The 22842-nt window shown below is 45.8% G+C and overlaps 1 protein-coding gene across 1 annotated transcript in view; it reads right to left on the reverse strand.

Annotated features, from left to right (window-relative positions):
* The window catches only part of daam2 (dishevelled associated activator of morphogenesis 2), a 137604-nt gene extending 116630 nt beyond the window's left edge, over positions 1 to 20974 (reverse strand). The window contains exon 1 of the mRNA XM_080783048.1: positions 20707 to 20974. The gene's annotated coding sequence lies outside the window, so the exon portion shown is untranslated. The remainder of the gene's footprint in view (positions 1 to 20706) is intronic.
* Between the last annotated feature and the right edge of the window lie 1868 nt (positions 20975 to 22842).

A 22842-nucleotide genomic window follows, 5' to 3' on the forward strand; every position in this document is an offset into this window, starting at 1 on the left:
GCCCCCCCCCCCCCCCCCCCCCCCCGCCCCCCACCACACACTCAGAACCCCAAGACGTAAAAAAAAAAAAAAAAGTCACATTGCTACTCGAGGGCAGGGTGACTTTTCTGGCTTAAAGGGATATTTCACTTAAAATAAATGTCTATTTATATCGTCCATATGACTCAGGCTTTTGTGAGCATTATTAAGTAGTTGCTCGATTCCGTATGTAGATATTTCATATTAATTGAATCAGACACCACTCCATATTAACCATGTCGGATTCACCAAAGTGAAATATCCCTTTAACTGTGGGGAGGAGGGTATGGGGGGGGGGGGGGGGGGGGCTGCAGGGGTGTTGTTGATAATGTCGTCGTCCGCTGGGTCAAGATGCTCCCTCTGGGTCTGGGGGGTCAACAGGCCTGCCAAGATAGCCATCAAGACAAGTACGAGTTGTATACACAAACCCCAAAACCCCAGGATTGTACACGCAGGCAAATCTACAGTCTGGTTGATCTGACTCGGACGGAGTTACAAATCGGTATAGGTTTACTGCGTATTGTTTGATGACACACAAACCCCTTGTTGTCACTTGAGTTGTCATTGCTTTTACGACCCGGCTGGACTTCTGCAGGCTCAAATACACCCTTATACCTCCCCATCCACCCCTCCCACTGAGGACCTGTCAGGCTATTAGACCGACGTCTAAGATACGTGTAAATGAAATGGCACCCATAAGAGGATTTATGACAAATCACATGTAAATTGCATGTGAACATATGCACACACAGGTATAATTACATGATGTAATTATACTGCGTGTGTGCATATACTGTGTGTGTGTGTGTGTGTGTGTGTGTGTGTGTGGGGGGGGGGTAAATGAGCATGGGTGAAAAGTATGTTCTCACACCATAAAAACTGTGCATGCATGTGTGTGTGTGTGTGTGTGTGTGTGTGTGTGTGTGTGTGTGTGTGTGTGTGTGTGTGTGTGTATGTGCGCACTGCGTGTGTGTGCAGTGGGTGTCTGTAAAAACGTGTGGAGAGGTGCTGGGGAGTGGAGGGTGAGCGGTTATTGCCAGGGGGAAACTCCTTGTGCACAGATTACTGCTCCTGGCTGAGTGGCGAAGTACGCAGTGGTGTTGATTAAAGCCAGCTGGGCCCGGTGTGGTAGGCGACGCACGCCACGGCGGTGTGCACCACGTGCGCATGCACGCACACACCCTTCTTGAAATCAATCTGGCTTCTTGAATGTCATGTTGGAAAATAGGAAAAGCGCTGTGCACAGTACTGACAAACAGTATATTAAAGTGTCAAATCACAACAAGTTGTCTCAAGACACTTTACATGTAGAGCAAAGGACCGACAGAGATCCCACCCATGAGCAAGCAATGGTCCTTCTAATTGTTCTTCTCTCGCCTATGTATTGCTGTATACGACTCTTACTTCTGTAACTCTTAATTGCAAGACTGTACTGTCTACAAGGGCTGCTCAATCTATCGTTCCATCATCGACATTGCAATGTAAGTGTGCAATATTGTGACATTGCAAAAAAAAAGGATGTAATGTAGCTACGGTGCATTGATCCAATCAGTGCCATTTCATGACTAATCTGGAAGATAAATAATGATTTGACGACTCCTTGGTTACTGGTATCATAATTGAGTCAACCAGAGTATTTGAACCCCTCCACAATCACCCTAATCATTGCTAAGAGGGATACATTCTTTCCAACTGTCCAACTGGAGACAGTCTGTCAGGTGCAGGAAACCTCATATGTCCAAAATTGTTACTTGCCAGGATTCAAATTCAAAAGCACCAAAGGTAGCAGATCTACAAGCTCAATGCGTGCCGCTTCGCACCACGGTTTGAGCTTGAGGATCTGCTACTTTTGTGTGACGCATGTAGCATGATCAAGTAGTAGGGCATTAATTTAAGAAGAAAAAAATGGAGAAAAGTTAGAATATGGAGATAAGAGGTTTCTGCCCGACAGGGAGAAAATGTGTACCGGTAATTCCTACATTTTTTGCAATACAATAGCAAAAACACTCACTCACACACACACACACACACGCACACACGCACGCACGCACGCACACACGCACACACGCACGCGCGCGCAGCTGAATGTTGTCCTCACAGACAGATTGTCCTCTTGAGGGTGTGAGTGCTTGGTGAGAGTATGAATGCTACATAACAGCTAATCAGTTGGAATCGCTCCGCATGTGCACTCTGCTATGACAAACACAAGTGGTGGGCCGAATACACTTTTTTTTGTTGTCTCCTATCAGAGTATGTGTGCTTTCACTGCAAAACTGTTCTACTTCGTCCAGTCCAATAATAGAGGAGGGGTAAAAAAAGAACAATCCAATAGAGATGTGCACACACACACACATACACATTACACAAATACACACACACACAGACACAAACCAAATACAGTACATATGATTGCAAACTGCAATGGACCGTGAATTCTAGCATGACCTCCAAAGAGGTGAATCAAACGGTTTATCCTCGGGGGGGGGGAATTCTAACAGTGCAGCCATGTGTAGCATCCAACTGGAATGATCAAAGCCCAAACTATAGGCAATGACCGGCGATTCACAATAAACTATACTTCTAATGCCATGCAGATGGTTCCTTATCAGAGCTTCAAAAGCACAAATCGTCTGTCGGGCATAAACCCCATACTGTATGTCCAAAACTGTTAGTATAGCAGCAGATTCGCAAGCTGAAATCGCTTCTCGCCGCGTTTCGAGCTTGCAGATCTGCTACTTTTGAGTGACGCTGTAGTATGGTCAATTATGGCGTTAATTTATGGGGGAAAAGAAACTAAGACAAATGTTAAAACATGGTTTCTTCCCGCCGGCAACAACAACATACAGTATGAATTGCCCTGGAATGTGTCTGCAGAATAAAAAGAATACATTTGATATAGCAGCACAATAAACGGTTGTCCCCGAGCTTCCACACTGGCCTCTGCCAAGACAAAAAACCTGCTTCGGAAAAAGAAAAGAAGAAAAAAAAAAAGAAACCTCGACCCTCGCTGCACGAATCTGGGTTAATCACATCTGCCCTGGCTGCGTCCAATCAACACACATTGTTACGATTACACGCCATTTAAGTTAAACGGGCAGTTCGAGTGTTGAGCCTAGAATTGTTGTCCCGTCGCACGCTGCTCCCAAATATTTGGGTCAGCACTTTTCTTCCCCTAAACCTTCCTTTTCCTCTCGCCGCGTCTTGGTTTCCTCTGCAGAACAATGAGTCGGGACTCGGGGCATTTCTTTCCCCAAGACTCTGCGATCTGAGTCCTAATGCACTGGGCATTGTTGTGACCGACTGGAGTCATACTGCACTGGGTGGGCATTGTTGTGACCGACTGACCACCATGATGGTCATTGTAGTGCATAGCGCGAGCCTCTGACCCCGGACGAGCGCTGGGAAGAGACAAAACTCAATGACCTTTTTTTGATCGCTCTCTGTTTCTCGAGAACATTCGGGGGCATTCAGGTCTCAATGTGGGTGCCGTGGCACACCCTAGGGACGCAAGTCCAGGACCAGGGGTGCCTCAGAATACTTGGATTATACTTGGAATTCATCAATGTCACTTGGAATGTCCTTTTGTTTGTCTGCATGTTGTTTGTTTGAGGCAATGTCTCTGTCCTCACAATGTCTCTGTCCAGCACCAATGGCTCTGAATTTGCCCATTACCCTAAATGCAACACCGTATATTAGCGTTTTTCTAGCACCAAAGCTTTTGCTGGCCTGCGCATGCGCGCCGCTGACTGAGGAGAAGTAGTGCAGTGTAAAGGAAATCTTTGATTTTATACCTTAGTCCCGTTGTTCTGACATGACGAGATCAATACTAAAAATGTGTTCCGACATGACGAGATCAATACTAAAAATGTGTGACAAAACAAAATGTCCTTTGTCATGTGTGACGTCATCGCTTCACAGTCGTCAATATTTTGGCAGTGATATTGATTAGCTCATGCAGCATACCAGAATAGGATTCGGGTTGGGAAAAAAAAGTTTCCCTTTGAATGAGCAGAGGATATTATCCAGAAATCCGGCTTACTCAGCATTGGCCTAGTGCTCTAGTTTCACCGGGGACAATGAGGGAAGTAGACACCGGGCCAAAACAGCAGAGCCGTGTGTGTCTGCGAGTCTGAGACTGTTAAAAATCCTTTAAGAGGGTTCACACAAGCCCGGCGGCTAAAATTAGACTCACTAGTGAAATTATACCTGCAAATTTATAAATGGACCGAAGGCAAAGAAGACGGTTATTAGTAGTGAATTATATCGACCCAAAAAAATTAAATGAGTCTGGAAAAATGTAGTGTACGTCTTGGAGCGAGAACCAAACAGATTTATGACCGGCGTCTACTAGAAATAGCCTATACTACATTTTACTGACCGGGATTTACTGTACTATTAATGGAGCAAACACACATCACTAACAGTCCATGTTTGACAGGTTGGCACTCTAATATACACAGCATTATACAGACTTGCATACAGAGCAAACACACACAGTAAAATATTCAGTGTTCATTAATCAATTTGTAATTCAGAGGGTGTTTATAGACGTTACTGAATGGAGACACTCTCAGAGAGCGACTAACACACTGCGTCTCAAAGTGGGGTCCCCCAGGGTTCTTGGGGGGGGGGGGGGGTGTGCAAATGGACCCTTACAAGGAGGTCTGTAACTCTGAAGAGTGTACAAATGGGTGTCCTTGACATTAAAAGGTGTGACAACCACTGGACTAACACTCAGCCGTTTGCAGTACACGTACACACGCTCGCACGCACATACACACACGCACACACCGTGAGAGAGAGACCTGCAGGCTCACATGTCTGTAGTCATCCGGTCTCTTCCCTTTCCTCTGCACGTAGACCGAACATTAGGAAGACAGGGTGGTGACAGACTGGGTGTGGGTGGGTGGGTGGGTGGGTGGTTGCTGCTACTACTTCATGTGTGAAGAACGACACAACACGTTTGTGTTCTTCTTCCTAACATTTTGAGAATTAAATCGTACATCGTCATACATCATCTCATTCCGGCAAATCTGAATTTGCGTCCTCACCTTCGTCATCAATGTTTGTGTGATCAATGTGTTACGCAACACTCGAAATTGTCCATTCATTGCCAATGGCATTTAATGTTTGTGTTAGGACAACATTTGGGTTGCACACAGCAAAAGCTATAGGAGGGGCCCTCGCCCCTCAAAAAAGGTGCAGTGGTTTTGTTAAAGGAAGTGTCAAATAACTATCTTGCTATAAGAGTGTTTGTTCAGTAACAGGCGTCTTCCTGTCTCTCCAAATCTTTATCCTATCCAGAGATAGGATTTGGAGTGATGACACAAAAATGATCAGTAATGAGCGGACTGGAAAACTATCAAATTAAAATCTCCGAAATGCTCCTTTCCTGATTGCATGAAACTCCTAAAGTCCTGAACATTTATTTTCTGTTTATTAAGGAACTGGAGAGATGGGGAATACCCATTTTAGTTAACAAACACTCTAGTATAGCAATGATTACAGCCACAAAATAGAGATTTCGCCTAAAAATCGAATTTTGTTTTAAAACTTGTCAATGGGCTATTTTCTGTGAAAGCTTTCCCCACGATGTGGTCAGGGCCCACTTGGAAATCTCAAAAGTGTTTGCGGGCCACACATCTGTGCATACAGTATATCGGCTGCCGTGTTAAGTGGGCGGATTTTCAAGTGGGCCCTGATCCAGAAAAGATCGAGTCTCTCTCTCTGCGTCTCTCTCTCTCTCTCTCTCTCTGTCGCCATTCCTCATTCCTGCAGAAGAAAGAAATAACAGTGGTTTGAGAACTTGCTTAGCCCTTGACTGGAAAAAGGTGGAAAATGGACAGAATAGAGAAAGAAGCCAAAAAAAGAAAAGAAAGAAGGACTTCCAAGGAGCTCAGCAGCACAGTGGTGCGCCGCGGGAACGCCGCCCGCAGGTTCAGAGATAAAAGAATGCGCGAGATTTCCTGCCTCGCAGCTCAGCGCTCCCCAAACATCGCCTGGTTTATGTACTTGCGGCCCGTCGCCACGGCAACCTGGCAGCCAATCCAATCCTTAAGGACCAGACTGCTGGTGAGAGGAGTGAGTGAGAGAAGCAGGCAGGCTAAAAAAAACCCTCCTGTATGTATGCATGGTATGCTTGTAGCAAACCGTACATCCGCGCCACGTTTCCAGCCTGTGGATCTGCTACTTTTGACGCTTTTGTGTGACGCTTTAGTACGATCAAGTAGGGCATTTGTAAAAAAACAGAATGTGGAGATAAGAGGTTTCTGGCCAAATATACAGCAGCGACCATCGGAACTAAAAGCAGACTACATGATTTGGTATACACAGTACATGATGCTGCCGTTACATTTTTAGAACGTTCATGTTCAGCGTAACCACATATCGATGGCCCGGTGCCAGCAGGACAGAAAGTGCTCAAAATATGTCGTTGCTGTCGGGCAGAAACTGCGGCACGTATCTCTCCATATTCTCATTGATCATCACACCACGGCGTCACACTACAAGAGCACCAAAAGTATATACAGTAGCAGATCCACAAGCTCGAAAAACACGGCATGAAGCAACGTGTTTAGAACGTGGTATATGGTATATAGAAGTGGTATATACGTGGTATATAGAAGTACTACAGTAGGCACACGAATACTGGCTTATAGGGGATCAAATATAGAAGAAAAGGGATTTACATGCAGTCACATAGTTCATAACACATAAAGAGAAAATGGGCAGTATAGTAGCCTGGATTCTGGTAGACTTAATTGTGCATTTAAGGGAGCGAGACGAGTGTGAGGGAGGGGGGGTGGGGGGGGGGGCATAGTGGCACTAATGTCTCCATCAGGGGCCCACTCTTCCCGTCTAATACCTATAATCCCCCCCCCCCCCAACCCAGACCCCCCCCCCCCCCCCGTGCACACACAATCATCACTTCTACTATGTGATGGTGATGGGCACAGTCAGTCTAGTAGGGTAGTGTCACACTGTACCCCCCCCTCTTTCTGTAATTTCTTCCGTCTTGGCCTCCCCTGGCCTGTACATTTATTTCTCACCCCAACGCACACTCACACACGCACACAATCTCTCTTCTCATGCCGCACGACAGAGCTAATCCCCCCCCCCCCATGCCATGGCTGGCTGCTGGACAAGACCCCAGCAGCAGGGGGTGGGGCTGCGTGCATGGGGGAGGGGGTTAGTACTAGTAGGGGGAGAGGCTGTGGAACTAGAGGGTGGTTGGACTTCAAAAAGACCTCAGCGTCCATAGTACAAGCACCACTGCCTGGAGAGATATGGTACTGTGTAAGAAAAGGCTCTATGGTACTTGGTATGGGGGGGGGGAAATATCAAATCGCTTGGAGGCATTATCCTGGGAGAGACAGAGAGGATCTGTCTCTTTCTGCAGTAGCTTAAACAGTGCTGTTCCGGATTTAAGCTGTTCCTGTACGGATGCAACAGTCTGACGGTTTGGCCCGCAGACCAGTGGCTTATGGGTTATCTCTCCATCACAATCATCGCTGACAGGACAGGCCTTTCAGCACATGTGCAACGCACGCATACCGTATACACAAACACAAAGGCCTGTGAAATGGAAAAGCAAAAAAAGGTACGCCGTGCACCACTTATAGCTACTATGGATATCAATTACACTATGACAAAGCCCCGGTTGGGTTAGCACGTCCACGAAAACAAAACCCAACGAGCTTCATCAATGGGAATGAAAACACACAGGAAATGCCATGCATCATAGAACCATCTGGCATAATTTGTGACGGGGCTTAGAAAATGAAAGGAAACTACACCCCATTTACTTTTCAGCCATGTAATCTGTAGCAAACACACAGAAACCACCCAGTGCAAACACATTATGCATGGATATTGTCTTTCCCAAGCCCTCTACAATACCTCCACATAAACACGCACGCACGCACGCACGCACGCACAAAATATAACCAGCTCTCTTCTAACTGTTGCTAGGACCCTGTCGAGTCATTCGATTGTCTTCGCTAGCCATTTTGTTTACGTCCAGAGTTTCCTGGACACCGATGGCAAGATGTGATTGGGGGGGTTTACATACAACAAGCGGAACCAACAACAGCCAAACAGCGCGGAGGGGAAAGGAACTGGTTGGAATAATGTGTTCCTTCCACGCGCTACGTCCGACATTTTCCCCGGTCAGGTGAAAAGAAGCGGCTTTCTCCTCATGCATTGAAGGAAACATGATCAGGTCAGTCCGTTGCTCTCCCCGCAAGTTGGCAGAGGGATAACCCCAGGATAACAGTCGTCAATTGACACTGGGTAAAAAGAAAATGGGTTACAAAAGTCGTGGGATAAAAAAAATAAGTGCACAGCTCAAGAGAGGACGCAACTGGCATGTCGACATCTAGATGGGAAACAGGGGGAGGGGGGAGGGGGGACTGGCAGTTTCCTAGGGAACCGCACCGACAGGTCACAAGACTCTCTGTGGATATTTAACAGGAGGGAAGCAGCTGGAGTGTTTATCGAAGGATCTCAATGGACTCTGGACATCCCCCCCCCCCCCCCCCAACATCCCCCCCCTTCTCCCTCCCCCCTTCATCTGTAAAGCAAGGGTAGAGCTGCAGTGATGGTGACGAGGACGGATGAACCTGCTGACGGTAGTTTGTGGCCAAAACTATTTGGGGGTTCATGAAAAAGAACTACAACCCTGGTCTCTATACTGCCTCCCCCTAGCCAGCCAGGGAGCCTGATGGAGGGGAAAGTAACTGGTTGGAATAACGTGTTCCTGCCACGCGCTACGTCCAACCAGGGTAACTCCCCCCCTGGCAGGTGAAAAGAAGCAGCTTGGACTCTACATGCATAGAAGGAAGCATGAGTTCAGTCCGTTGCTCTCCCCAGGTTGGCAGAGGGAGTGTAGCGCCCAGGATTACATTAGATAATTGACACAGAGTGGAAAAAACGGGTTGCAAAATCGTGGGATAATAAATACAAATAATTAAGAAAAAGAGGACTACTGTTACCGTATATGAGACACACACGAGCGTGTTTTCACATCAGTGTGGGTGAATTAGAGCTTATGTGATCTTGATCATCATCACACATCAAGTGCATGTCTAGTTAGTAGCAGATGCCCTTATCCAAAGCCACTTACGTGTTTAACAAGCTAAATAATAACATAAATACAGTGCAGAGAGAAGTGTGTTCGGCCTCGAAGAAGACTAGGCTACCACGTAAACAATTAGCCTAACATCTGTCTAAACAAAATACTACGTAAATATTAGTCTGATACTTTTGAATATATAGGATACCATGTAGCCAATGACGCTAGGCCGTCTTCAAACCTATGGGGCACCGTTTAGGGGTGCATTCTGCAGTGAGGGGGTTGCTTGCGGTCGTAGTTGGCGTGAATGCCGAAAATAACAGCAGCACTTTGAGTGGTGGGAGGGTCGGGGGTGCCCAAGGACAAGGGACAAATCTGGTTTGTGAGGGGGAAAAAAAGCATGCAGCATTTTAAGAGGCCCCGACACAAACAAACGGCTTGCTTTCTCAGCAGTCCCGTTTGAGGTGCAACAGCCGCAGACCTGCGCGAGATCAATCTGTGCCCCACTGGAAAGGATGAAAGCTATAAAAGGCCCCATTTCAGCCCGCCTCTCCAGAGACAGAGAGCCCTTTTCATAGTGCCCCTGAATGCTTTAGTTGTTGTCAACCACGCGGTCTGTCACTTGGCGAGAGCGGGGATGACGGACCTATGGCACTGGTCCGCCGTTTGGTAAGTCTGCTAAGCCATCCCGAAAGCATATGAAAAGGCAACGCGGTGAGGGAGAGACTCTCGTCTCGCCCCGTGCGAGTTTGTCATCGTTTCCTGGATGCTTAACTGCCTCTCGCTCATCCATCTCGGAGCTCAAACACAACGGAAAGGTCGATCGCTCAGACGATGCATCATGTTCTTTTAAGGGTTCTTTGAACTACACTATAAAGTCATTGCGGGAAGATAGAGAGGCTAGATTTTGTCATTCAGAAGCCATAGGAGGAATTATGATGCTGCTTGGCTTGCAGAATTCTTTCTCCGTTTAGTGATATAGGCTGGCAGAATGCTTTGTTTAGTCATGTGGGCTTGCAGAAAGCGTTCTGTGTTTAGTAATGCACTGTAGGCTTGTAGAAGGTTTTCTGGTTAATGGCTACATATATTTGAACTAAATTGAGATCATGCAATGCGAAAATGAAAGCCATCGTTCCCACAATAATAAAAATCTAAATATTTATTAAAAACAAAATGTTCTGCCTAGCAATGATGTCACTGGTGGAAAGGTTACCGAGGTGTCCACAGCCCTCCTATGAGACACAAACACAGTAGGAAACAATTTGAAGATAGGTTGAAAAGTGGTGAAGTGGTCCTTTAAGTGAATTCAATTTAAAACATGTAATTGAGTGAATTTACTGAGTACTACCAGTTTCATTACAAAGGCACTAAAAACGCAGAACTTTATACAAAGTGTCGAATTAGAATTCACAATCCAATCAAAGTCAGGCCTCAGAGTCAGCAGTGTGGATTATGGGTTAATTCCCACAACCATAGATGACACAAAATGAACCTAAACTAGCCCTTAAAAAAATCACACAGGGAATTTAGGCTCTAAACAAGCACTACAAGTCCAAAGATTTGGTTGGCTGGCCTATGACATAATTTCGGAAAGCCATGCATTTATAGGGAATAGCGCCCCTCAAAAAGCACACACATGCATTGCAAACTCTTGCCTTAAAAACTCTACCCATGTTTGGTTGAATATCGGATCTTGAAGCCAGGACAAACAAGGCATCAGGAACCAAAGTAGACCCAGCCATTCTGAAAATCTTCTCTCAAAAGTTTCAGCCTATAAATCTGAAATGGTTTATTGATGAAGGAAGGATTCTGGGTTCTGCATCGCATTCCCACATTTCCCAGGACTCCCACATTGGAATGAGATTGTGACGTCTCTCATCTCTGACCCGCAAAATGGGTCTGGCCACAGGGGGTTGTACTGGAAGGATTAGAAAGAAGCCCAGAGTGTTAATTTAAACACTTAAACCCTATACTTAGTTGACCCGAGTCCCCCCCCCCCCCCCCCCTCCCCATACTAGGGCGCCTCCAATTTTCAAATCTCTTCACTATAGTGGAAATAGCTGATCCACAAGTCCTCCGGGAGGGACTCCAGGGATCTGTGAGCTTGCAGATCAGCTATTTTTCGCATCAAGTCCATCCCAGAATACGGCTTCAACTCGTTAACTCTAAAAGTATTTTTGAGTGGTGGGCACACCGTCTCCAATGAGTGTCTGTCCGTATGCATGTATATCCGTATGTCTGAGTAAGGACAGCTCTGTGTGTCTGTCTGATTAGGACCTTTGACCCCTGTCTGAGTAGGACCTATTGACCCTGCAGTTGCTTAAGTCAACAACTATGCTTGGCTCCAAGGCACCACACACACTAACACAGTATTATAACACACAGTCACTATGTAACACACAGTAACTATAACAATAAAAGTATAGTGCCACCGCTCAGTTCGCAACAAGAGTTTATATACTCTTGTTGGAGTTAAGTTAACATTACACAGTATGTGTATGCATTTTGCATCATTGGACAGTGCTCCATTGCTAATAACAGGGGGGAGGGGGGTGCCTGGGATACGAGGACCCTGGAGCTCATGTGTGGCTCGGCCCCTCCATGTCTCCAAGACCCCAGGGAAAAGCTAGTCCAGAGAGCGAGGGACTCTCACGGACAGTCCAGGAATTTTCCCACAATCTAACAAACACTCAGGGCAGTGCAAAAAAAATAATAACCCTGTCCACCAAAGACAGCAAGGGAGGGAAGCTACAAAAACACAAGCCAGAAACTATACATTACCCCAAAGTCTATTAGGGGAAGAAAATTACTGTTTCACAGTCAGTCTGAATTAACACCTTGGGAAAATATGAGCTTTATATCTGAAGCTGTTCAAGCAAGGAGTCGTCATGCTTCAAGACTATTTAACCTAAAGGGTAATCTATAAGTAACTTTCAAACACCCACCCAGGCGAGCAGGGTCAGCTTCCACCACATAAATTGGCCAAACCCTCACAGTTCATCGGTAAATGACCTCATTATGATAATCTGGTTTTACAGAATCCAGCACTGCAAATACCATCTGCTAGGCATTAAATGGGGCGTAAGGCCACTGAGGACATCTGGATTGTTGGGGTTGAGGAGTTTGGGCTCATTTAGGGAGGATTTGTTCCTACGAAACTGACAACTGAAGATAAAGCCCCAAGGCCAGATAAACTACTGTAGACCTGAAGTGTTGTCGACAATTTGACAATCCGGATCAAATCTCATCACTTCTCAAGCTGAGAAAATTCTCAGGGTGGGTTTTTGTAGGAGGGGTCTTGGACAAAACACAGCCACATGACTCCAGAACTTGGTTATGAGAGCCTTGGGGTTCTCACCATGACCCGTCAAGCTAATTGAATTCAAACCACATAATGACAAGCTCTCTGTAAACAAAACCAATTTCCTGGAGGGTCACACTGGCAAGTGAACAACCTGAAATGTCAAAGTTCAGCTTGCACCACAGTGCAAGCTGACCTGTGCAGCGTGTTGAGTCTATCTTCAACAAAACCCAAAAGTGACCTCTGAAATAGAGGACTGTGTCTATTATGTCTCTTCATTTTATTCAAAACAGCTTTGAGTACAGAGAGAGCAAAAAAAGAAAAAGAAAAGACTAAATGTAAATTCTTGGATGCACATGGATGATTATACATCCAAAAGTGCTTTATGGTTTCACATTTACAACCTTCTGATTCTGATTTTGCAGACAGCGTTCAGTCATGTAACTCGTTATCTTAAACCCGAATAAAACTCATAATTTGCATGAGCGATGTCTTTCTACTGGATATCTAAAAGGTTACATCTTGAGAAAACGTGGCATGTGAGCCTCTGTTTGAGTGGATCGGCAACGAAAGAATCCTCCGACTTCCTTTTATAGAAGTAACCCCCCCTGAGTTGGACATCATGCTATTATAAATAAGAAGCTGGAATGTAGCAGGGGGAAAAAAATAAACATCCAGACCACTCCGTTATCTACACCCAGCTGTGCAGTTAAAGGCCAGGCCTTGGAAGATGATGTCACACAGCTATTGCGTTACTGTTGTACTAGCGTTCCTCTCAATGTTGTGTGGATACTAATCCACTTACCGAAAAGGTAAGCAAACTTCACTGAATGCTGACCCCATATTAAGCCCAAACACAAGTAACTTGACCTGAATTTGTCCCACCGAGCATGAAGTGCGACGATTGCCAAATGCCCGTTGGTGAAGGTACCGTATCATCTTTAACGCAATGTGAATGCCAGCCATGTTAGCGAGAATGTCCGGCAAATGACTGACATGAGGCAGAATATCAAAAGACAATAGCATTATGGCAAGTGAATTCCACACAGTGCTCCACACATGAGGACCATGAAAATATCCAACCAGAAACCACTCATTAGGCCTTCAGATGTTTTTTTAAAAAGAGCTTTCTCTAGGGTTCCTCGATGCAATGTCTGGTAACTCAATGAGCCGAAAGTGATGGCGGTAAAGAATGATTCAGGACTATAAGGGCAGTGTTGCCAGATTTTTGTGAGAGAAATAAGCAACCAGGTCCATGAAAAGAAGCATTTGAAAATAGACAATCTACAAGCTCTCCACATGTTGCAATGCGTTGTGCACGATAACGTGTTGTGAGCTTGTAGATTGGCTATTTAAAAAGAATCTTCTGAAAATTGACATATTTACAACATTTTAACACCACAACTCTGGTATGGGCCAGGGTCCCATGGCACAAAATATGTTCAGATGGGGGTACATAATTTGGGTTTCTTTGACGTGAAAATGTTTGAGAGCCACTGTTTTCAACATTAGGAAGCAAGCCCAAATTAAGCAACTACACTTTAGAAACAAGCCCCCCCCAAAAAAACGATATTAACAAGCTACTATACAGAAAAACAAGCCCAAAGTCAGTTAATAATAAGCAGGAATGGCAACACTGATGGCGGTGTAACAGTTTCGGGACGAGGGAGGAGGAAAAAGAGTGGAGAAGAAATGTCTCCAGGTGGGATCGCTGCCTTTTTTGAGGTAATTTCGGAGGTAAAGTGAGTCGTGGCGTTTGTGGAGGTGAAGGGGAAACCTGCAGCACTGAACAGTACAGGGGCGGCGGGGGGGGGGGGGGGGGGGGGGGGGGGGTTCGGGGCTAGGCGGCTGACGCATTGGGGGTTTGATAAACGATTCCATATGTGCTCCAGATCCCTGGTGAAAGAGTTGCTTTGTGCTCAGCGAGGCAGCACGCGCACAGGTCCCGAGTGTAAACCCCCCCACCCACCTCCATCCCTCCCTTCCATCTACCGACGAAACCCTCCTGACCCTTCTCTCGGTAGCGTAGGGGTAATATTAGCCAGCCATGGGATGGGGTTCAGGAGGAGAGCGCAAGAGGGCTGAGTGCGAGGCTCGGACGCACCCGCTCTCTCTCTCTCTCTCTCTCTCTCTCGGCCTCCGTCCTGCTGCAGCCTGTTTTGACGGGAGCTAATTGCGTGTGACTGAACGCACGGGGTGGACCGAAACAACCGTTTCATTGAGTCGGTGGAGTGTGTGTGGGGGGGTTGGGGGGGGGGGTTGAGAGAGGGTAAAGACAGAGAGTAAGCGGGAGGGACGGCTTGGGAGCAAGAGGTATAGGAGGGGAGAAAGATTGTGGAAAAGAGGGGGGGGAGGAAGCTGTCAGGGACTGAAGACGTATTGGGATATTCTCAACCCCCATTACCCCAGCGCTGAATCATTCTCCACGATGGGCAAATAATGCCATTTAGACACTTGGGAGGCAATCTGAGGCGAGCACCTGCTCCCCGCCGCGCCTCGGATATGATTGAAGAAACCAACGCATTAGGCAAATGCTAAATAATACAACACTGCACTGTGGCCACAAGCAGCTCCACCCCCCCCCCACCGTCCCCCCCACCATCCCCCCGCGCATTTGGAACAATCGAGGGTGCAACCGAGACTCCAATTGCCTCCGATTTCAACGGGTAGCGGAAAACCTGCGAGCCTAATCAGGTAGCCAAGGCAGCAAACTACTGTTTCCCACAACACAGTGTTGGGGCCCCGACAGGCTGCAGTCTCGCTACAGTAGCGCTGCGCAACAATGGCACATTGTGCGAGGCGGGAAATGGCCCGAAGAGAACCTGAGGCGTCCAGTTCACAATTTAGTATCCAGGTTTTATGAGTTTTTAATTAGCCACCCTCTTGCACAAGTCTATTCTTTATACGTTGTGTAAGTGTGTGCGTGAGGTGTGCATGCGCGTGTGTCTGACAGTGACACTTTCGCTTTTCTTCCACGGCTGAGCCGAGAGAGGAAATTAAGACTATAGGGAGAGACTGCGGAGGAGGAAAGAGAGGAAGAGGAGGAGAAATAGGGGTAGAGGAAGAATGTAAAGCGTCCACCAATGTTTTCTTTAATAGATCCCATTGGACAAGGAGATTTCCTCCTCAGTGGTAGAGAATATGGCCCATGAGGTATGGTCTTTTTTTTTTTTTTTTTTTTTTTAAATCACAGCTTGCAGTTCAGTTTACTTATAGTCTACCATACTTTAACTGTTCTCTTCTGGAAAGACAAGAGGACAAGGTCAAACATGGAAACATATCCTTACTGGGTTTTAAGGCGGTGTTGGCCAAACAATGGGTCGGGACACATTTTGGGGTCACGGACGGACCCATTTCTATACACCATTTATTTTATTTTATTTACATTTGAGCGTCAAGCTTGCATATTGACTATTATTTTCACAATTAAATAAGGTGGTGGTGGTTTGGGGGGGGGGGGGGGTGCACATTTACCTCTTGGGTCTCACTCTGGAGTACAAATGTTTGGGAACCACTGGTGTAAGGTAGCAGCCAACATTAAGATCATATCATCGTGGCATTGCTTCACGGTTGGCTGAGCTCCATTCCTGAAGCAGTGCCAGCCAGCCAGCCAGCCAGCCAGCCAGCCAGCCAGCCAGCCAACCAGCCAGCCAGCCAACCAGCCAGCCAGCCAGCCAACCAGCCAGCCAGCTAGCAGGGCTGCTGGGCACAAAGGGGGCATTCCTGCCACGCTGCGCTTCCTCTCCAACTCAGGTGTTTCACAGCAGCGGACGGAGAACAGCTCCACTACTGTGTGAGGGAAACAGACCGGAGACTGTTCCAGCTATACCCATCAGCAAGGTCTCTGTGCCAGTGGTTCTCAAACCTTTTTCGTGTCATGGACCCCCCCCCACCAAATTGATCATTTGAAATGTATGGCGCATGGCACGAAGTGATGCACTTTTAGTCCAAGAACCACTGCTCTTTTATGATCCAGTGGTCCGTCATTGAGGGTGTTCCAGAGGGACCCCAGCAAAATGACAAGCTTGCTGTTGTTGACAATTAGGACAGTGATGGAAACAAGTCCCCGTGCATGCACTCCATGCAGGACCTTTTTGTGTCAACCTTGTTTTCACCTTAATGTCTGGCCGTTTACATTTCAGACTAAAAAGTATTCAATCAATCAAACAAACCTCTTATGCCGTGAACATGTTTGAAAACAACTGCTGCACACTTTGACTTTACTTTACTTATAGTGTGGGGCTGTGGCCGTGGGCCCTCCGTTGCATGCTCTACAAATGACAATGCCATGCAGCTGGCCCTCAAAACATTCCTTCTCAAGATAAGATTTATCCATCATATTATCCCTGTGAAGACTCCACGAACCGCACACAACTGCCGAGGCAACCAACATCCTCATGGATTGAAGCCGGTCGGTCGAGAGAGGAAAAGGCTGAAAACCGAACAAAAGTTTCAATTTCCTGTTCGGTGCATTCATCTCCTCAGTTGTGACACGTACCGTACGTGTATGCAACAAAAAAAAACTTTCCACAGGATAAATCCATCATAACTGCAAGCGCGTTATACATGCCATATTATGTTCATAATGGCCGGGATACAGGGATCATTCATAATACAGTATGAATGATCAACCGTGTAATATATTATATTATGTGTATAGACCACAGAGCAGGCATACAATATACTTCTCTAGCTTAAAACCGTAGCCAGTTATTATTGAATATTTATGCCCGTGAGTTTTATAACTCAGTCTGTGAAATGTGGGCCTCACTGCAGCCAGCCAGGCATACTGTCCATGTCACACTGGAAAAGGTTTTCATCCTCCCTCCTAAAAATACATCCATGCTGTTGTGTAGATAGACCCATATTGCGTGCTGTGTAACTCTAGTACTCGAATGTAAAAATAAATGCAATGCCGTTTGTGTGCATAGGCCCATATGGACGCTATGTAACTCTAGCACGCAAAATGTGAAAATAAGTTTGCCTCCAAATGCAACTTGCATGCCACTGAACTAAACCCACCATCCCAACACTTTGACTTTCTTCAACGTCTCGTCCTCTATACACAGTATGTGATGAGAAGGAGAGATGAAAGCACCAGTTGTGATTGAGGAGGACTGGGTGTAACAATGGTGTGCAACAGTTAATCCAATTTACGGATTATAAAAAAAGAATACATTTTATTAAAATAGTTTTATATACAGTAACATTAATAATTAAAAGTAAAGTAATCCCCCCCCCCCCACAATAGTAGTTGATAGTGGATAGTTTGCAGCCCTAATACCGAGTCTGGTGTAGGATTATACCCTCACTACTAATTACTCCCAGACGACTCTTGCTTCATGCCAGAGAGACGCTGCGTTGATACAGTAACCCCGGCATGCTGCCTGGCTGCCCGCTCGCCCACCACCACACAAAGAGTGAGTGTGCTCGATCAACAACACACTCCAGCAGAGAGACTAGGGGCGCACGGTTTTTCTCTGCGTGCGCTGTGGGAGCTCAGCGCGTTGGTGATGACTGAAGGGTAAAGAAGAAAGGCCAGCTGCTGGCGAACATCAGACACGGGGGTTGTATTAGGCGAGACTGGGACACTGCCGTTTACTTGTAAGGCTAATTGATGAACTACAGGAAAAGCACAGCACAGCTCTGTGTGCCTGTGAGCTGTTGGCAATGTTATTGATGTAAACATGATAATTAGTTTCCGTGTGCCTGTGTTTGAATGTTATCTTACTCCATGTGTGCAACATTGCACGCATGGAGTAAGATAGCCTATAGTAGCCTAGTCTGCAATGCATCTAATTTGCATCTTAACTGCAAGGTATGCCCTGGCTACAAACCATGCACTCGTACCCAGCAGTATAGGTAACGACTGCCCTGTTGCACTATCATTGTGCATGATTGAGTGTGTCTGTTTACGTCCAAGCGCACCACCCAAGTGCACGCAAGAGCAAACAGAAGGAAGCCGCGGGCAAGAAGCACCACGCCTGGCCGGCTCCGAGCACACGCCACCGACCCCGCCTCCGGCCAACCAGGTCCAAGCTGCCGCACCAGCTTCTCACCTTACTGCCGCGACGGGCAGTGACCAATGCCAAGCATAACATCTGGCACCGGCGGAGCAAGTAAACCTCTGTCTCAGCGGCTGGTAGGAAACAATGGCCCTGTCTTTCCCCTGGCCAGCCCTCCCCACAGCTGGGCCAGCCAGGCGGAGTGGGCAGGAGCTTACAGAGGAGCCAGGGGTAGAGAGAGGAACGTAAAGACACACCAAAGCCATGTGTGGGCATTCCATTACCTGGTAATGCACACGCCAGCCACCCCTGAGCTGAGCAAGGCTTCCACTTCCAGTCATACCTATAACCAACCACACACACACACACACACACACACACAAGACCTCAGCCCAGTCACCTTGTTACTCTTGGACGTCGGACCTACATTTTCTTCCCCCTTCCTTTTTCTAAAATACACAGGCCGGCCCAAACACTGGTGGGACAGCTGCTTGAATTAAGAGCAAGCAGGTGAATGCTGCCAATGTGTTTTGCCGTGTTTAAATTTAACATGCCGAGGAGTTGACGAAGCCAAACGTGCAGAATGCTCAAAGCACATTAAAAAGCTCAATGGATTTCATGAGGGATATGAAGCACGGCTATTCGCAGGGCTTAATATTCTCAATTAATCCGTCCCTCGTTGCCAGCAGACTGGAGGACTCTCTGTCGGGTTTTGTGGGTGGGTGGCCCCTTGAAGCCTGTAAAGCCATGTGCGTTTTACATGGTCACAAATTCCTTCGACAGCCTTTACAGTACAGTGAGTAAACTGACAAATCCCTCAAACCAACTTAATCTGAATAGGTTAGCCTGATTAAAGGGTGATTTTCCATGTCAAAAATCATCACAATCCCTTCACCCATCATCACAATTTCTCTTCGTTTAGTACTTTTTTCTTTGCTAAGTCTCTTCCAAACAGTTAAATATTACTGTCTGTGGCTTACTGGACACTCCAAGTACAATGTTGAGCCAGGAGTAGAGGGTCAAGTCGAGTGCCTAATGGGCAAAGCTGTGGCGATGATCCCAGTTGATTTTGTACTCAGCGTGATGCCTCACCCAGCAACGGCTCAATAAGCTCCCAGTCAAGATGACATGCACTAAAGCCAGATGTTGTCAGATTAAATACCTCATATAACACCATAAGAGTGTAGTAATAATGTTATGCCCAAAAATTGCAGAAACATTCAGACTGTTCCACAAAGGTATGCCATAGAGAACTGTGGTTAGGAGGTGGGGGAATACAATTTAAGAAAAGGGAAAAAAATCTATTTTTCACTTTTTAATACATGTTGTGTGATTAGGCTAATTTCTGATGTTTGGACAGCAGGAAACATGAGACTGCAGATCTGTTCTTTGTTACAAGGAGAAATATTTTGACATGCCGTCGGTGTTATGATGTAAAACACAACCTGAATGAAGGCACACGGGCCAAATTTGGCAAAACAAGAGGACAGAGTAGACAGACCTGCAGTCTGTCTGGATAAAGCTACAATCAATGCTCTGGATTTTCCAGTGCTGTGATGACAGTCAGGGCCGCGAAGGTAATACAGTGCCCTCTATCTGCGGCGACAGGAATAGCATTAACGGTCTGCCCATTACCTACTGAACGTTATTGCGAGGTCATCTGTGCGACACACACACACACACACACACACACACGTTACTATACATACAGACAGTGCATTTTTTGTATCAATTATCTTCGACCAATGAAGGACGGGAGAGTCATTGGGAAACAAGCTTCATTCAATGGCATATTAAAGCCTGAAGAAAGAGTACTGGTCCCATACTGAGGGAAATGCATCAAAATGTGGGCCAAACGTTCTGACTTGTATCATGCATGTCGCGTGAAAAACAATCTATCGGTTCAGATGCGAAGATGCCCCCACTGTGTCCGACTCTAAATTAGCTAAATTAGTTATGATGAAAACAGCTGCAAATAAATCCACCATTCAATTAATATACATGATACCACCAGCGTTCCCGTAAACCGTATATTCTCGTTCTTTGACATGTTTGATCATGATGACACGAGTCAACGCAATTGACAACGTGTGTAGAATATTAACCTATGAAAATGCACATTTTCAGTTCATAGCAATCATTTGCTTCGGTGTAAGCAATTGCAGTCGATGATGACATGATGGTTTCCTTCTTTTAGCTTCCATGCGCACTACACTCACTGACTGAGCACAAACCGAAGAGAAGAGATGGCAAATATATATTAATTTCTCATGCACCAACAAAAAAAACGTGTAAAATAGCAGACTTACCGATTCAGATTGATTCGTCTCGGCCGGTGGGAGAGACAGTCAGACGACCACGCTTCTTGGATAATAAATCCCTTGACGTCGTTGTTTGTCACTGTCAAAAATGTAAAGGTAACCAAAAACAAACGAAGCCTCGCAAGGTGCCACCAAACACACAGAGCGTCCTTCCTTTCAGAGTGTATGTGTGTGTGTTCAGTTGTAGTAGCAGGCAGCAGTTCATTGAGCCTCTCTGCTGTGTACTGTACAGCTGTCTGCCTTAGTGCCTGTACACACAGTGAATGGCAGCAGTACTGTGTGTGTGTGTGCGTGTGTGTGTGTGTGAACGCAATAACTGACAAGACGGTCGCTCCTCACAACAGCAGCAGCACCACGCCCCCCCGCCCACCCCCGTCTCCCCTTTTAAAGGGACAGTGCGGCCTCAGCAATCTGGGAGAGATGCCAATTTATCTTTCTATATCAGTGGTTGGGGAAAAAAAGTACTATATATTTATTGAGGGGCCCTCCTATTATGTCCAGCTTTGAGGGTTTGTGTAAACACAAACATTGTTTTGCTACCACCACCGTCCACCTATAGGGGGTTCCAGGTGGTCCCCAGCTAAATGAAGGGGACCACCTGGAACCCCCTCAAGGACCACTGGTGGTCTCCGGACCACTGGTTGAAAATCACTCGGGGGTCCCTCCCTGGCATATCTTTTCAAATGGAGGTCCACAGGCTAATGTGGATCAATGTGGGGGTCCTTGACATGAAAAAGTTTGAGAAACACTGACATAGCCTACATGTAAAATCAACGGTGGAAAAACTCACAATTTTGAAGTAAAAAGTATCAATACTGCAATATAGAAATACAAATTTACAATAAAAAAGTGTACTTGAGTAAAAGTACAAAAGTATTTGCATCAAAATGTACTTAAAGTACCAAAAGTAAAAGTCATTGTGCAGAATGTCCCATTTCAATGTTTCAAATGTATGAAAATCTTTTGTTTCGCTATTTTCAAGTGTCCGGAATGTTTGGGGCTGAAGTGGCTAATGTATGTTTTGTAATAATATAAAAAGAGAGTAGTGGAGTAGAAATAAAAGTATTGATAATTTGAAAAAATCCTCAAAAGTGTACTTAAGTACAGTATACTTGAGTAATTGTACTAATAATTAAGGTTCATCTGGTCTGAATTGTGGGTCAGGCCTCATGAGGACGGACGCAGCAACTTGCTAGTGCTTGATTTATCATATGCTCCGTTATACTGTATGAAAATAGCAGATCTACAAGCTCACAACTCGTGGCAGCCTCAACACGCTGTGAACTTAGATATGCGATTTATTTGCTGCACAGCACCGTCATAATGATGAAGTATAAATAGGGCTTAAGAGTTTAATCTGCTGAAATATGAAGAAACTGTAAGGCTGGCTGTTTTGATCTCCCATAATCCTCCATTAATTGCACATTCTGAGCATTCATTTTGACCTCGACTCCATCAATTGTACAGTAATTTCCCATGTTTGAAAGTGACACAGCAAAGATTAGTAAAAGTAAAAGTTGCAAAAGCACTATGTAAAAATACTCAGGCCAGTATTTAAATTGCACTTTACTAGTATTGTCATCAAAATATATAGGCCTACTTAAAGTACCAAAGTAAAAGTATTCAAATTATAATCGTTCAAAAGCGTATAACCACATCGCGATGCAACATGTTGTGAGCTTGTAGATATAGGCTAAAATAGCCAGAGCATAAAATTGGTCTTACACGGACACTGCAACCAGATCTTATTTTAATGATGTTTGGGGGACAAGAAACACTTTCCTCAGGGGTTTATGTGGGTAAATATGTGTTTTAAGATATGGACACTGGGCTCACTTCCTCCCTGGACTACAATTCCCATAATGCTTTGGTGAACTGCTCCTCCTTGTGGATAGGGGAGGGCTGTCTTACTGAGACAACATGTAGTCCAGGAAGTAAGTGAGCCCAGTGTCTATGATATCACAGACATTTTGAAATACTAAAATATCTAAAAACACCCATATATAAACCCCAGGAAAGTGTTTCTTGTCTCCCAAACATCATTAAAATAAGATCTGGTTGCAAAAGGGGTGACGTGTCCCTTTAAGTGGTTAATGTAAAAAATACATGATTTGCCTCTGAGAC

The sequence above is a fragment of the Protomyctophum bolini genome, assembly GCF_963924005.1.
Source record: "Protomyctophum bolini genome assembly, chromosome: 15".
Classification (NCBI taxonomy): domain Eukaryota; kingdom Metazoa; phylum Chordata; class Actinopteri; order Myctophiformes; family Myctophidae; genus Protomyctophum; species Protomyctophum bolini.